At 35.7% G+C, this 15,002-nt stretch overlaps 1 pseudogene; it reads right to left on the reverse strand.

Annotated features, from left to right (window-relative positions):
* Positions 1–3,616: 3,616 nt before the first annotated feature.
* On the reverse strand, positions 3,617–3,847 carry LOC101971663 (TP53-regulated inhibitor of apoptosis 1 pseudogene; annotated as a pseudogene).
* Positions 3,848–15,002: the final 11,155 nt, after the last annotated feature.

The following is a 15,002-nucleotide window of genomic DNA, read 5'->3' on the forward strand; positions in this document are numbered from 1 at the left end:
ACCAATCGTGGAGGGCTCTGTTTATACTCCTGATAAGGTGTCAACTAACATCATAATCAGTGAGAAGATATTTAATATTTATTCTTTAGATTGATTTTAAAAGTATCCACTTTAATCACTTTTATTTTATTGGAGGTCCTAGGAAATTCCACAAGGCAAAAAAGGATCTAAAAGGCAAAAATTTTGAAAGAAAGAAGTAAAATATTTTTATATTTTAATAACAATATTTTGTACTTAAATTTGTAAAGACCTAACTGAAAAATCTTAACATGTAATAGTTTTACAAAGTCTCTGGATGCTCTTTCAGTATATACAGTACCTGTTGTGGATTAAGGAAGATTTATGTAAATGCTTTATCATGTTCATAGAGTAAAGAACTTGATATTATTAAGATATCATTTTTCCCAGATGTAGACATATATCCATACACTCTAATCAAATCAATGTCTACAAATGATTCCCTGAAATTGATAAAATGATTATAGAATTTCTAAGGAAAATCAAAGTACTTAGTATGACAACAAAATTTAAAGAAGAAAGAATACTGATAATTTTCAATTTTAAAACCTATTGTAGGGAATATAGCTCAGTGATAGAACATGTAAGAACATTTTCCCAGGATGCAAAGTGCCTGAGTATTTTTCCCAGTACAGTAGATATGTGTATGTGTGTGTGTGTGTGCGTGCTTGTGTGCATGCACAAGTCTATGTAAAACTATGTATATGTAAAGTTATATATATGTATGTATACATATATATGTATTTTCTGTAAGAGTGAATTATAGGTACAACTACAGTGCATATACAAAAAAACTTCTGGAAATTCATGTGGAGCCATATATATAATGTCACCTCATTTCTAACAAAGGTAATAAAAAGGATCATAAGAAATTTCTTTTTCATTTTTTTAAAATAATTTGCAAAGAGCAATTGGGTGTAAAAATAAAATTAACTGGAGTTTAGAAAGATATTCTCACCCATATCTTATAAGTAAACATAATTAACAGAGGATTGTAGTCTACAGGTAAGAGCTAAAATAATGCAACTTCTAGAGGAGCTGAGGGGGATAAATTACAACCTAAATGAGGCAGTTTTAAACAGGAAACAGATGTGCACAACCATAACAGAAGAAGAACATTGAAACATTACAATAATGAAAGCTAATTAAAGATATTATAGAAGACAAAAATAACTGGATATCCCATGTCCATGAATTAAAATGTGTCCATATTACTCAAAGTGAGATAGAGGTTCAATGTCATCTCTCTCAAAAGCCAAGTGGTATTTTTGGAGAAAAATTTGTGTGGATTTCCAAAAGAACATAAAGAGCCAAAGCAATCTCAGGAAAGAAGAACATCCTGGAGGCATCACAATTCCTGAATTTAAATTGTAATAGAAACACTATGGTACAGGCAAAAGTGGCTGGTATATAAGCCATTGGTATATAATGGAAAACCAAAAAATGAACCTAATGATAAATGGTCAACCAATCTTTCACAAAAAACATTAAGAACACTCAGTGGAGAAAGAAAATCTCATCAACAAATACTTTTGGGAAAAAATTGATACACACATGCAAAGAATGAAACTAGACCCTTGTTCTATGCTATATACAAAATTTAACTCAAATTTATTAAAGAATTAAATATAAGACTTGATAATGTAAAATCTAAAAGAAAATATGGGGGACGAGTACCTTGACATTGGTTTTATTAATGTCTTTCCAGATTTCACACTAAAAGCATGGGTAACAAAAACAATCATAGACAAGTGAAAGTAAAAATTCTGTAAAGCAAAGGAAATAACAAAAGGAAGATGAAACTTACAGAATGAGAGAAAATATTTACAAAAAAATTCTAATAATATTTAGTATTCAAGATATCTAAATATTTCACAAAACTCAACAGCAAAAATCAATAACAAAAACAAAAAACATGATTTAAAATGGGCCAAAGACATGAAGAGACAATTTTTCAAATAAGATGTATAAGTGGTCACCAAATTTTTGAATGGGTACTCAATGTCACTGTTACAATTTAGATATGAGATATTACCCAAAAGCTCATGCACAGGACAATGAAAGAAAGCTTAGAGGTGGAATGATGGGATTATGGAAACTTTATCCTAATCAGTGAATGAATCCACTAGTGCAGATTATATGGTGACAACTATAGGCAGACAAGGTATAGCTTAAGGAGGTGGGTCACTTAGGGTGCTCCTTTGGGTTTATATGTTGTCCCTGATTAGAGGAGTTCTCTCTGCTTTCTCGTGTCCATGTCCTGAGCTGCTTTCCTCCTCTATGTCTTTCCACCATGATGTCCTCAGTGCTATGGAGTCAGTCATCTGTTGTCACAGACATCTGAATCCATGAGCCAAAATGTGCTTTTCCTTCTATGAGTTTTCTTCTCTGGTATTTTGAAAAAGTTGACTAAAACAAAAATTCATACCAAGAAGTATGGTGGTTGCTGTGACTAACCTAACCACATGTTTCAGATTCTTTCAAAACTTTTTGGAACTTGTGGGCACAAGTTTTGAAAAGAGAGATATGCAAGTTGTAAAAGCTTTAGGTTGTTGTGAGCAGAGTTTAGTGGGTGATTCTGATGAAAACTCATAGACCAGAATGCTGATTGAATTGTGAACAGTAAAGACTGACCTCATGAGTTTTCAGAGGAGGAAGACTCTATTCCAGGAATGGAATTCAGGGGAACTCAAGCACAGAGCTACATCCCCAGACCTATTTTTTTAATGTTAAAATTTCATTAATCATAATGATTACAGGCATTATATGTAGGGCAAGGTGAGAAAACAAGGAAAATGAAGAAAGCACCTTTCTCCTCCATTTAACCAGATGCAACATTTTGACATTTTCATGATACGCAGGTTGAGTTAATTCATTAACTTGGGTTGATAACTGGCAATAACAAATTTTTGTAGTTGGGGTTCTTTTGCTACAACAACTCCAAGTAATGTAATTCCAGAACTGTGCTGTGAGCTCTGAAATGGTGTTCATTTGAACATTCTTGAAGCTTTCATGTCTTAATTAGACACCTCTTAAGGCAGGGAACTGTCTGTTAAAAAATGTCTTCCTCTTTGCTTACCCAGGCCACCAGCAACCTTTTTCAACTGTTATAAAAATAAACTGTATTAAACTGTTTTTCTGGATCCCTTTTTAAAGCATTAGTTCCCTAACAGAAGAAAGAAGTCCTAACCAATTGTTTTCATCAACAACGACCCCAGTATAATGTACCTAATATCCTTTGCAGCAAAACCAAGAAGTCAGGCAACCCTGCTCATCTTGACTAGTTAATCAATAATTTATATACAAAATATATTTAAAGCTAATTTCAGACCAGGTATTGCAACCATAATCCCAAGAAACTTTTCAGTTTTAGCCCACTGAGGTTCTGGAAGATGCCAGATAAAGTGAGAAATCATCTCAAAGCAGAGTGGTGGTACATCATCTTTTACAAGTGAGAAGAAAACATCAATAGAGAAAAATAAAACAATTTCCTCCTATATTCATTGAATCCTACAGCTATATTCACAGCCTTAGTTGACAAAATCCAAAGTCTTCAATTTCCTGACATAGGAATCCATTTTCAAGGTGACAGCTAACATCAAGAAGAGTTTTCAGGCTTTTCTTTGCCATGGCCCATGAACTCCAGTCTTTCAATAGGAATCTCTTTCTCTTTTACTGATTTCTGGATGCACTGCTGGTAGCTCTTGAAGAGGTCATCATATGGGTCCTCAGAGCCTTCTCCCTTGGGGAACTTTTCGGCAAACTAGACATTGAAGCACTGGTCGTGCTCATGCTTCATGTCGGTGCAAGCCTCCCTGATGCTGTTCATGGCTATGGCAGAGGCAACAGAGCCATAGCCTATTTTGATTTTATTTAGAGACAGGGTCTTACTGATTTGCTTAGCACCTCACTTTGCTGAGGCTTTCTTTGAACTCAACATCCTCCTGCCTCAACCTCCTGAGCTGCTGGGATTACAGGCATGTGGTATGTAGATTGAGACTTTCTGAGAGTGAATTTAAAGTTTATGGAATAATTAGTCTAATGTAAAAAATTTCATACCTCATATGCTTTAAATTATCTCTTTATGTTGTTTTCTTCTACTATATTATTTAGAGAATAATGTCATGAAAACAGTCTGTACATATTCAGTACAGATACATTTTTTTCTGAAATATGTTCAACTTATTATTGGTTGAATCCAAAGATGCAGAACCCATGAATGCAAACATTTGATTTGTTTATCAACAAAATACATTAAAATTCAAAAGCAGATAGCAAATTGGCAAGATATCAACTTAGAGAAGATATTACAATGCATACTTCCAACTGTGATAGTCAGTTTATGTTGTCTCCTTGACTGGATTAAAAAATGCTTATTCTCTTTTATTGCTGAGTAATATTCCATTGTGTATACATACCACATTTTCTTTATTCATTTATCGACTGAAGGGCATCTAGGTTTGTTCCACAATTTTATATTATGAATTGTGTTGGTATAAACATTGATGTGACTGTGTTCCTGTAGTATGATGTTTTTAAGTTCTTTGGGTCTTTATATACTTTAAGAAGATTTTTTTTTGTCAGTGTACAAGTTGGTGTTCTCTAGAGAAACAGAATACATTCATATATACATGCAAGCAAATACACGTCTACATATATACCTCTAATATTTATGTGTAGTAAAATATTAGATTGAGTCACAAAGTCACACAGGCTGAAATGTTTACCAATGACTATTTTCACTCAGGATAACCAGGGAAACTGGTAGTTACTCAGTATTAGAAGGTGGGGGTTGTGGGGTTGAAAATGCACAATATGCTCCCCTGTTTGTATCCCTAGGTCTGAAAGTCCCTGAAGGTTCACTAGTGCAAGTTCACATTCAAAATCTAAGTAACCTAGTATTTGGCACTCACAGGGAACAGTGGTCAAGTGGGTCAGTGCACTTGGTCAAGTGGGGAAGTGAAGAGAGAAGAGATGGTGGTTTCTCCTACTATTTTGCTCATATTCAGGCTTGGTCTTTGACTCACTTCCATCTACCTGCCAAAAATTTCTTGAAATACCTTCACAGTCACACCCAGAAGTGTGCTGTGTTCCTAAGGGAAAATATCAAAATGGAGGAAAGCATAAAGGTAAGAATGATTTGATTTGATCACTAGCTGTTCCTAATGGAAAATATCAAAATGTCTGGATATTCTTGAATATCCAGACATGAAAAATTACTCAATTTCACTGTTCATCAAATAAATAGCATTTTAGGTTGTACCAATATAGATACAATTTCACAAAGATAACAATATCAAATATTATTTGGAAGGTTTTATAGCAATTGCAACTTTTCTGTATGGTACAGGTTGGTAGACTGCAAACATGCTCACTAATTTAGAAAACAACACTATATTATTTTAGTGTTCACTGAAGCTAAACTGCACAGAAAAACTCTGACTCACCACTTTCATACCTAGGAATATACTCAAGACAAGTGAATGCACACGTCTACCAAGGATGTTGCAAGAATGTCCCTAAAACATTAACAACAGTCTCAAACCTATGCCAACTCATTAACATGAAGATTGACTGACATGTTCATATAATAGGAAATTATCCTTAGTTAAAGGGAACAAACTTCTACCATACCCACCACACAGGTGAATTTCGAAGAAAATATTTATCAAAAGAGCAAGATGTCAGATATAAAATTCTTAGATGGCATTAATTTTTTTTCAGAGCTTGAAATATATTATTAAAGGACTGCCTAGCTTTGAGGATCTGGGATGAGAAATCAGTTGAGATCCAAATTAGTTCCTCCCTATATGAAACTTTAATTTTCCTCTAACAGCCTTTAAGATTTTATCTTTATTCTGTGTTAGTCACTCTCATTGTAATGTGTCTTGATGTGGGTCTGCTATAATTTTGTATATTTTGGGTCCTGTAAGCCTCTTGTGTTTGATTTTCCATTCTATTATTTAGGTATGGGAAATTTTCTGCTATTATCTTTGAAAATATTGTGCATTCCTTTGGTTTGTATCTCTGCTCTTTCATTTATTCTGATACCACTTAAATTTATTCTTTTCATGTTATCCCATAATACTTATATGTTTTTTTCATGGCTTCTTACCAACTTTTCTGCACAGTCAAACTTACTTTCAAGATTATTTATTTTGTCTTCATTGTCTGCGGTTCTGTGTTCCAAGTGGTCTAGTCTGTTGGTGATGCTTTCTATTGAATTTATAATTTTGTTTACTGATTCCTTCATTTTGAGGATTCCTGCTTTTTCCCCTACAATATCTAACTCTTTATTGATTTTTCAGTTCCTGTATATTTTCTTTGATTTCACTCCTTATGCTATTCTTTACTACACATGTCAATTTAACTATAAACAATCTGAACTCACTCTTAGACATTATTCTACTATGTTATCAGTGGCTTCTGTTATTGAAGCATCTTGGTTTGTTTGGGATACTTTATTCCCCTTTTAATTTTTATATGTTGTTAGTGTGTTTAGCCATCTAGAAGTATAAATTTAAGGCAGCATAAATTTCTACACTGTAGACCTGTAGTGATCCTGAAGGTTTCCAGTGCTTCACTTTTAATGATGAGACCAATATTAACATCATCCAGTGTAGATAATATGTCTTTAAACCTAATAATGCTCACTAAGGTGTCTACTGCTTTCTAGCATTAAAACAAAATGTTGAGTTCAATAACTATATATAGTATAAATAAAAAATTTGTTAAAATGTTTTATAATTTCAAATGGTGAATAAGAGAACAGAGGTAGTGTAGTACACAATATTTACAAGAAAGGAAGAGAGAAGCTAGAAGTAAAGATTCACAGGAGGAAAGAAAGAGAAGTTGATAGAGATTGGCTGTTGGTTGAGAAAAGTTAGAAAGAAAATAGACAAGAAAGTAGAAGAATAGGAACAAAGAGAAAAAATTAAAGACATAAGAATACAATGAACATACAAAACACCATTCATATATCATTGTCCTCCACATACTGGTGCATAAAAAAATTCTGTTACAAATATAGTAGAGATGTTAATGAATCAAGAAATAAAATAAAATAAATGTTGCTGGAAAGTCGACCTGTCTCTGTCGGTGTTCAACAGTGTCTCAGCCCTGTCTCTGATATCTCTCAAAATCACAAGACCCACATCAGCCATTGAAAACCCAGTCACTATTCCACCAATCAGGGCTTCAGATCCCTCAGGCTCAGTCACCTGCTTGCTCAATATCTCAGTGCTGCTCCGACTTGCAGAGAGGCCACCAGAAATACACTCATGAAAAAGAGCAACCCCGAGATGCAGCAGTAAATAAGGGCCACCAGCACTCTTAGTAGGAAGACCCCAGGCTCCTCCAAACCCAGAGAAACCTCCACATTGAACCTGCAAGTCCCAAATGGAATCCCCAGATAGAGGTTTTTGTGGTGGTAACACCCAGACCCCAGGCCCTGGATGGTGTCCCAAAATCAGTGTAGCTTCGTGCAACCAAACCTCGAGTCTTCCTATAGTAGTCCTCTAGGATATCATAGCAGCAGTAGGGTGGTGGTTGTTGTCAGCATCATTGGCAGCTGCAACTAGAGCTGTGGGGGCAGTATCACCTGGCAACCTCTGGAGACAGAACCAGTATCAGCTTCAGGTGAATCTGGGGCAGCAACAGGGGGTTGAAGCTGTAAGGGCAACATCACCCAGAAAGAAGATATCCAGGATACCTCAGCCTGGCAGCAATAGAATCAAAGGCAACAGGAATGGCATAGCAGTGCAGGTGGAGTTTATTGACAGGATACCTTGGGTTCAGTGGCAGTGATTACAGAGGTAGCATGGAAGTAGCATCTGAGGTAGCATAGACCATGCCCAGAGAAGAGATCTCTGGACATGGCAGCAGCATCTGTGGAGAGCAAAATTAAGTTTCAGATTTGAAGATGAAATGAAAACCTACCATGATAAATATATATATATATATATATATATATATATATATATATATATATATATATAAAGAATTCACAAGAAAGCCTACACTACAGAGCATTCTCAACAAAATATTCTATGAGGATAAAGTGAAGGAAAAAAGTGATTACCAACAAAAAGAGGATCTACACCAAAGGGACATCAAAAGAAATGAGAAACTAAAATAATTCAAAAACCAGAAATAAATCAAGATGAAAAAGCATACATACCATATCTCAGTAATAGCCTTCAATGTTAACAGCCTAAACTCATCAATCAAAATACATAGACTAGTAGATTGGATTAAACAGCTAGACCAAGCAATATCCTGTCTTCAAGAGACTCACCTCATGGCAAAGACATCCACAGGCTGAAGGTGAAAGGATGTGGAAAACTTATCACTCATATAGATTGTGTCAACAAGCAGAGGTTTCCATCCTCATATCAGATAAAGCAGACTTCAAACCAAGGTTAATCAGAAGAGACAAAGGAGGACATTTCATACTTCTTAAGATAATTATATAAGCAGAACATAAAAGTTATAAATATTTATGCCCCAAACATTAGAACATCTTTATACATCAAACAAACCCTTCTCAATTTCAAGAGCCAAAAAACTGCAATACAATAATACTTGGTGACTTTTACACAGTTCTCTCACTATTGGACAGATCTCCCAAACAAAAACAAAATAAGGAAACTATAGAACTAAATAATGCAATCAATAATTTAGACTTAACAGACATATACAGAATATTTTATACATGAACCAGCAAATATACTTTCTTTTCAGCAACAAATGGCTCCTTTTCTAAAATAGGCCGAATATTATGCCATAAAATAACTCTTGGTAAGTACCAAAACACAGAGATAATATCCTGCATTCTATCAGACCACAATGGAATAAAATTAGAAATAAATGATAAAATAAAAAATACAAGCTACTATAACAAATTGAGGTTAAATAATGCACTATTGAGCAATAAATGGATAGTAGAAGAAATCAAGGATGAAATAAAAATATTCTCAGAGATAAAAGAGAACACTGATACAGCATATCAAAATCTCTGGGACACTAAGAGGAAAGTTCATTGCATGAAGTTCATTCCTTAAAAGAAAAAAGCTCTAGAAAAAAAAGAACACATCAACACCAAAAGCAGTAGAATACAGAAAATAATTAAATCAGAGCTGAAATTTAAACAAAAGAAATAATTGAAAAAAATTGTCAAAAAATGATTCTTTGAAAAACTAAATAAAATGGGTAAACCTGGCCATTTTAATGAAGAGAAAATTCAAATTATTAAAATATAAAATGAAAAAGAAAATATCACAATGAACATATCTGAAATACAGAAGATAATTAGAAAGTATATTGAGAATTTATATTCCAATAAAATAAAACATATTGAAAATATTGACAAATTTCTACAGACATATGACTTACACAAACTGAATGACAAGGTCATACATGATTTAAACATATCAATTTTAAGTAATGAAATAGAAAATGCCATGAAAACCCTACCAACCAAGAAAAAATCAGGACCAGAGGGATTCTAGCTGAGTTCTATAATACTTTCAAAGAAGAATTAACATCAATACTTTTCAAAGTATTCCGTGAAATAGAAATGAAGGTAACTCTTACAAACTCATTCTATGAGGCTAATATGACCCTGATACCAAAACCAGAAAAAGACACATCAAGAAAAGAAAACTTGAGATAAATATTCCTCATAAACCTAGATGCAAAAATTCTCAATAAAATTCCGGCAAATCGTATACAAAAACATTAAAAAGATAGTGGACCATGATCAAATGAGCTTCATCCCAGGGATTCAGGGTTTGTTCAACATATGGAAATGAATAAATGTAATTCATCATATTAATAGACTTAGAAACAAGGATCATGTGATCATCTCAACAGATTCAGGAAAAGCATTTGACAAAATACAGCACATTTTCATGTTCAAAACACTTGAAAAACTAGGGATAGTAGGAACATAGCTCAACATTGTAAAAGCTATCTATGCTAAACCCAAAGCCAGCATTATTCAAAATGGAGAAAAATTGAACGCATTCTCTCCTTGAAACTCCAGCCACAGCAATTAGACAAAAGAAAGAAATTAAAGGTGTACACATAGGTAAAGAAGAGCTCAAACTAACACTATTTTCTGGTGACATGACTCTATATCTGAAGATACAAAAAAATTGTACCAAAAACTTCTAGAACTAATAAATAAATTCAGTAAAGTAGCAGGATATAAAATCAACACCTATTAATCAAATGCATTCCTATACGTCAGCAATGAATCCACTGAAAGAGAAATTAGAAAAACTATCTCATTCAAAATAGCCTAAAAGAAACTGGGAATTGATCTAACGAAAAGGTGAAAGACCTCTATAATAAAAAATACAAATCATTAAAGAAAGTAACTGAAGAAAACCTCAGAAGATGGGAAGATCTCCCATGCTCCTGGATAGGAAGAAATATTGTCAAAATGCCCATATTACCAAAAATGTTATACAGATTTAATGCAATTCCTATTAAATTCCAATGACATTCTTCATAGAAATAGAAAAAGCAATTACTAAATTTATTTCGAAAAATAAGAGCCCCAGTATAGCTAAAGCAACCCTTAGCAAGAAAAGTGAAGCAGGAGGCATCACAATAACAGACCTTAAATTATACTACACATTTACAGTAACAAAAATGGCATGTTATTGGCACCAAAATATACTTGTAGAGCAATGGTACAGAATAGAGGACCCATAGAAAAATTCATGTAATATGGTTATGTTATATTAGACAAAGGTGCGAAAAACATTCACTGGAGAAAATATAGCCTATTCACCAAATGGTGCTGGCAAAACTAGAAGTACATATGTAGCAAAATGAAATTAAACCTCAATCTTTCACCATGCACAAAAATCAAATCAAAATGGATCAAAGACTTAGACACTAGAACCGAGACCCTGTGCCTAATGGAAGAAAAATAGTCCCAAATCTTCACTGCTTCAGTCTAGGATCTGACTTCCTTAACAAGACTCCTAAAGTGCAAGAAATAAAATCAACTATCAATAAATGAGATTGATTCAAATAAAAAAAAACTTCTTAGCAAAGAAAATAATTAATAATGTGAGGAGAGACTACAGGTTGGGAGAAAATCTTTACCACATGCACCTCTGATAAAGCATTAATCTTTAGGATATATATATATAGTACTCAAATAACTTAACCCCCAAAAACAAATAACCCAATCAATAAATGGGATAAGATACTGAAAAGACACTTCACAGAAGAAGAAGTACAATAGATCAATAAATATAAGAAAAAGTATTCAACATCTCTAGCAATTACAGAAATGCAAATAAAAACTACTCCAATATTTCATCTCACTCCTGTCAGAATGGCAATCATCAAGAATATAGGCAATAATGTTGGCGAGGATGTGGGGAGAAAGGTTCACTTGTACATTGCTGATGGGACTGCAAACTGGTGCAACCGCTATTGAAAGCTGTATGGAGGTTCCTCAGAAAACTTGGAGTGAAACCACCATTTGACCCAGCTATACCACTCCTCGATTTATATACAAGTACTTAAAATCAGCAAACTAAAGTGATGCAGCCACATCAATGTTTATAGTAGCTCAATTCACAATGGCTAAAATATTGAACCAAACTAGGTGTCCTTCAATAAATAAATGGATAAAGAAAATGTGTCATGTTTATATATTGAATGGAATATTACTCAGCTTTAAAGAAGAGTGAGATTATGGCTTTTGCCAGTCAATGGTTGGAGTTAAGGGAATATCATGCTAGGGCTGGGAAAGTAGCTCAAGTGGTAGCATGCTCACCTGGCAAGCGTGAGGCCCAGGTTCAATCCTCAGCACCACATACAAACAAAGATGCTGTGTGTGCCAAAAAATAAAAAATAAATATTAAAATTCTCTCTCTCTCTCTCTCTCTCTCTCTCTCTCTCTCTCTCTCTCTCTCTCTCTCTCTCTCTCTGTCTCTGTCTCTCTCTTTAAAAAACAGAGAATATCATGCTAAGCGAAATAAACCAATTCCACAAAACCATAGACCAAATGTTTTCTCTTATGCAGATGCTAATTTACAATAAAGTGAGGGGCACTAGGGAAAAATAACTCTACCTTAGATTAGGTAGAGGAAAGTGATGGGGGAGAGAGAAGAAGATGTGGGAATAGGAAAGATAATAGAATGAAACAGACATTATTACTTTATGTATATATGTGACTGCATGACCAATATGATTCTACAAAGTGCACAATCAGAAAAATGAGAAGTTATATTTCATCTATGTGTATTAAAGTTCATAAATACATTCTATTGTCACATTAAAATAAATAAATTAATCAACTTTTTTTAAAGAGCCAGATGCCAAAGGGAATGTCCAGGAGGTCCACTGACAGAAAGTTCCTGGAGATCTGACCTGTGTTGATGGGAAGTGGAGGTGGGTGGGTGAGGGGGAGGAGCAGGAGGGCATGTGAGGGGCTGGGACACCTGTATCCCCCACGGAGCAGTGGCTAAAGGGATGCAGAAAGTTCATGTTAAGCCAGCTGGTCATTTATATTCACTTACTGGAACACGTGTGCTTTTCTGGATTTAATTGCATCTGGCTTTAAATGAAGGCATGAGTGGGAGTTACTAAGCCAGAGCCTCAGAGTCAGTTTCCATCTCCTCCTGCAAACACAGGAATCAAGCTGAGCTCTGAGAACCTCCAAAGTCACATCTCTACAGGATTACTAGAGATCAATCACTAGACACGTGAGCCCTTAGTGTGGTTTCAACACCCAGCAATCTCCAAATCTCAGTCCCTGGCCACTGGCTGTTGAGTGTGGTGGTGGTAGTGGAATGGCCTGCTTTCAGAAGTCTAATGTCATTTTCAGGCCTTTACCATGAGCCAAGCCAGTGTTTTCAACCAGATCCAGTGCCTCTGAGCATGCCCCATGGCAGGGGGCAGCTGGTGACACCATGTGACCCCCCTGTACCATTCCTGGGAGGAGGGTTTGTGCATGGGGTTGTGACTGTGTGGGAGGAACAGTAGAGTCCTGCTGATAGTCAGAGCTGGCAGCAACTTCAACCACAACAGTGCTGATTTTGAGAGTGAATTTAGTCTTAGACTGTACCCCAGCAAACCCATCTGAGATGCCCGATTATCACTTATCAGCTTCACATATGAGAATCTTGGGAGCCTGGCATGGCCTCTGATTGTATCAGGAGAGAGTGTCACTGATGCTCTCATTGGCAGTTCAGGTGATGGAGGTGCTCTGTCCTTGAGACACATCCAGAGAGTCTGGTGACTATGTCAGCCCCAGGATCCCACTGGAAGCTGGGAAAAAAGAAACAGCATTCCTGTTGTCAAATATGTCCCACTCCATTTCCTCCAATAGACCTGGCTGTCCTGGTCCCCTAACCTCAGAGCACTGTGGCCAGATATGCAAATAACCCTGGGAGCATCTGACACTAGGAAGAGAGAACTCCATCTGCTCAGGCTATCTACTGTGCTCTTCCCTCACCTGGACACTAGAATAGCAGAAGGCAGAAAAGTTTGGCCAGGTCACCCATGGTAAAATGGGCCCTGCCTGAGGCTCCTGCTGCCCAGGGTCACCAAGAGCCCTGTTCATAAAGACTTTGAGAAGCAGAAATGGACTCTGGGGAAACATGCAAAACAGCAAGTGTGGGGCAGTCGCAGCTTGGCAGCTGCAGAGCTGGTGTTCTGGGGGCTCAGTTCCTGCTGGTGTCCACCTGTTATCCCAGAGGAGTTTCTTGGACTTATATGAGAAAAACTTCCCTAATTATTCTGGTTCTTATTTGTGTAAGATTATGTAGTTAGAATGAGGCATCCTCCTTTTAAGAAAGAGTAAAAAAAAAGAAGTTACTTGATCTAATAGCTTAATCCTTAATATGAACATGTGATCTTTTCCCCCAAATCCCATGGAATATCAAATTCTAGATATGATGGGAAAAGTGGCTCTGTGTTTACATGTGGCTTAGAGGAGATGCTAGGTGCCCTGGGCAAGGGGAATTCTTAGAGCAAATGCATAGTATACCTCTGGGGGAGCTTTGCAGCAGAAAAGACCCAGATTATTGGATCATATTTTCATGGCCATTGTGATCTCTTGTTAGAGAGGCTAATGGATTTTGTTTCTTACCTCTTTCTTGTTTTCTATATAATTTTTTAACCATTTCTCTGATAGGACTGTCATACTTTAGAGTGTGTTTTCTTTGCCTGAGAGAGTTCTTGGATGCTCATTAACAGCACTCACTTTCTGTCCTCACAGTAAAACTCTGTGGTCACTCTGCCTTCTGATTCTCCTTCCTCTATGTACACTGAGATATTTCTTAACTAAAAATTATTAATACATGTAAAAATTAACATATATTTTACATCATCTGTCAATATGTTTGGGCTTTTTTACTGTAATCCATTATTTTGTTCAGTGACACTAATTTATACAACCTGAATTCACTGGTGCTCTTGAGGATGATCAATATTTTGGTTAAAATGCACTTTCAAATAGCAACTCTTCTCAGAAAACAGAAGAGAGGAAGGACCACCGCAATCATACCAGGTAAACTAGACTTCAGCACAAAACTGAACAGAGAATTAAAGGAAAGGTCATTACAGAAGACACTGGAGCCAGTTCATCAAGAAGCTGGGATTATGAGTGTGTATGCACCCAACATTGGAGCAACTAATCATAAAAAGCAAACATTAGTAGATCCACAGGGAAATGAAGACAGCAACACAATAATACCAGGGCACATGGGTCCCCTAATTTCAGCAATGAATAGACAGGAACTATCATTGTAGACAAATGGACCCAATGGACATCTACCAGACCTCATTTCCAACAGCAACAGAAAACACATTCTTTTTCAATCAAACATGGACAATTCTCCTGAGCATACATTAGACCACTAAACACGTCATGGCTACTTAAGAAGAATGAAATCATCAAGTGTCTTCTCCTGACACAATACCATAAAACTAGAGCTCAGTACAGAATAATT

Source organism: Ictidomys tridecemlineatus, chromosome 12 (genome assembly GCF_052094955.1).
Source record: "Ictidomys tridecemlineatus isolate mIctTri1 chromosome 12, mIctTri1.hap1, whole genome shotgun sequence".
Classification (NCBI taxonomy): domain Eukaryota; kingdom Metazoa; phylum Chordata; class Mammalia; order Rodentia; family Sciuridae; genus Ictidomys; species Ictidomys tridecemlineatus.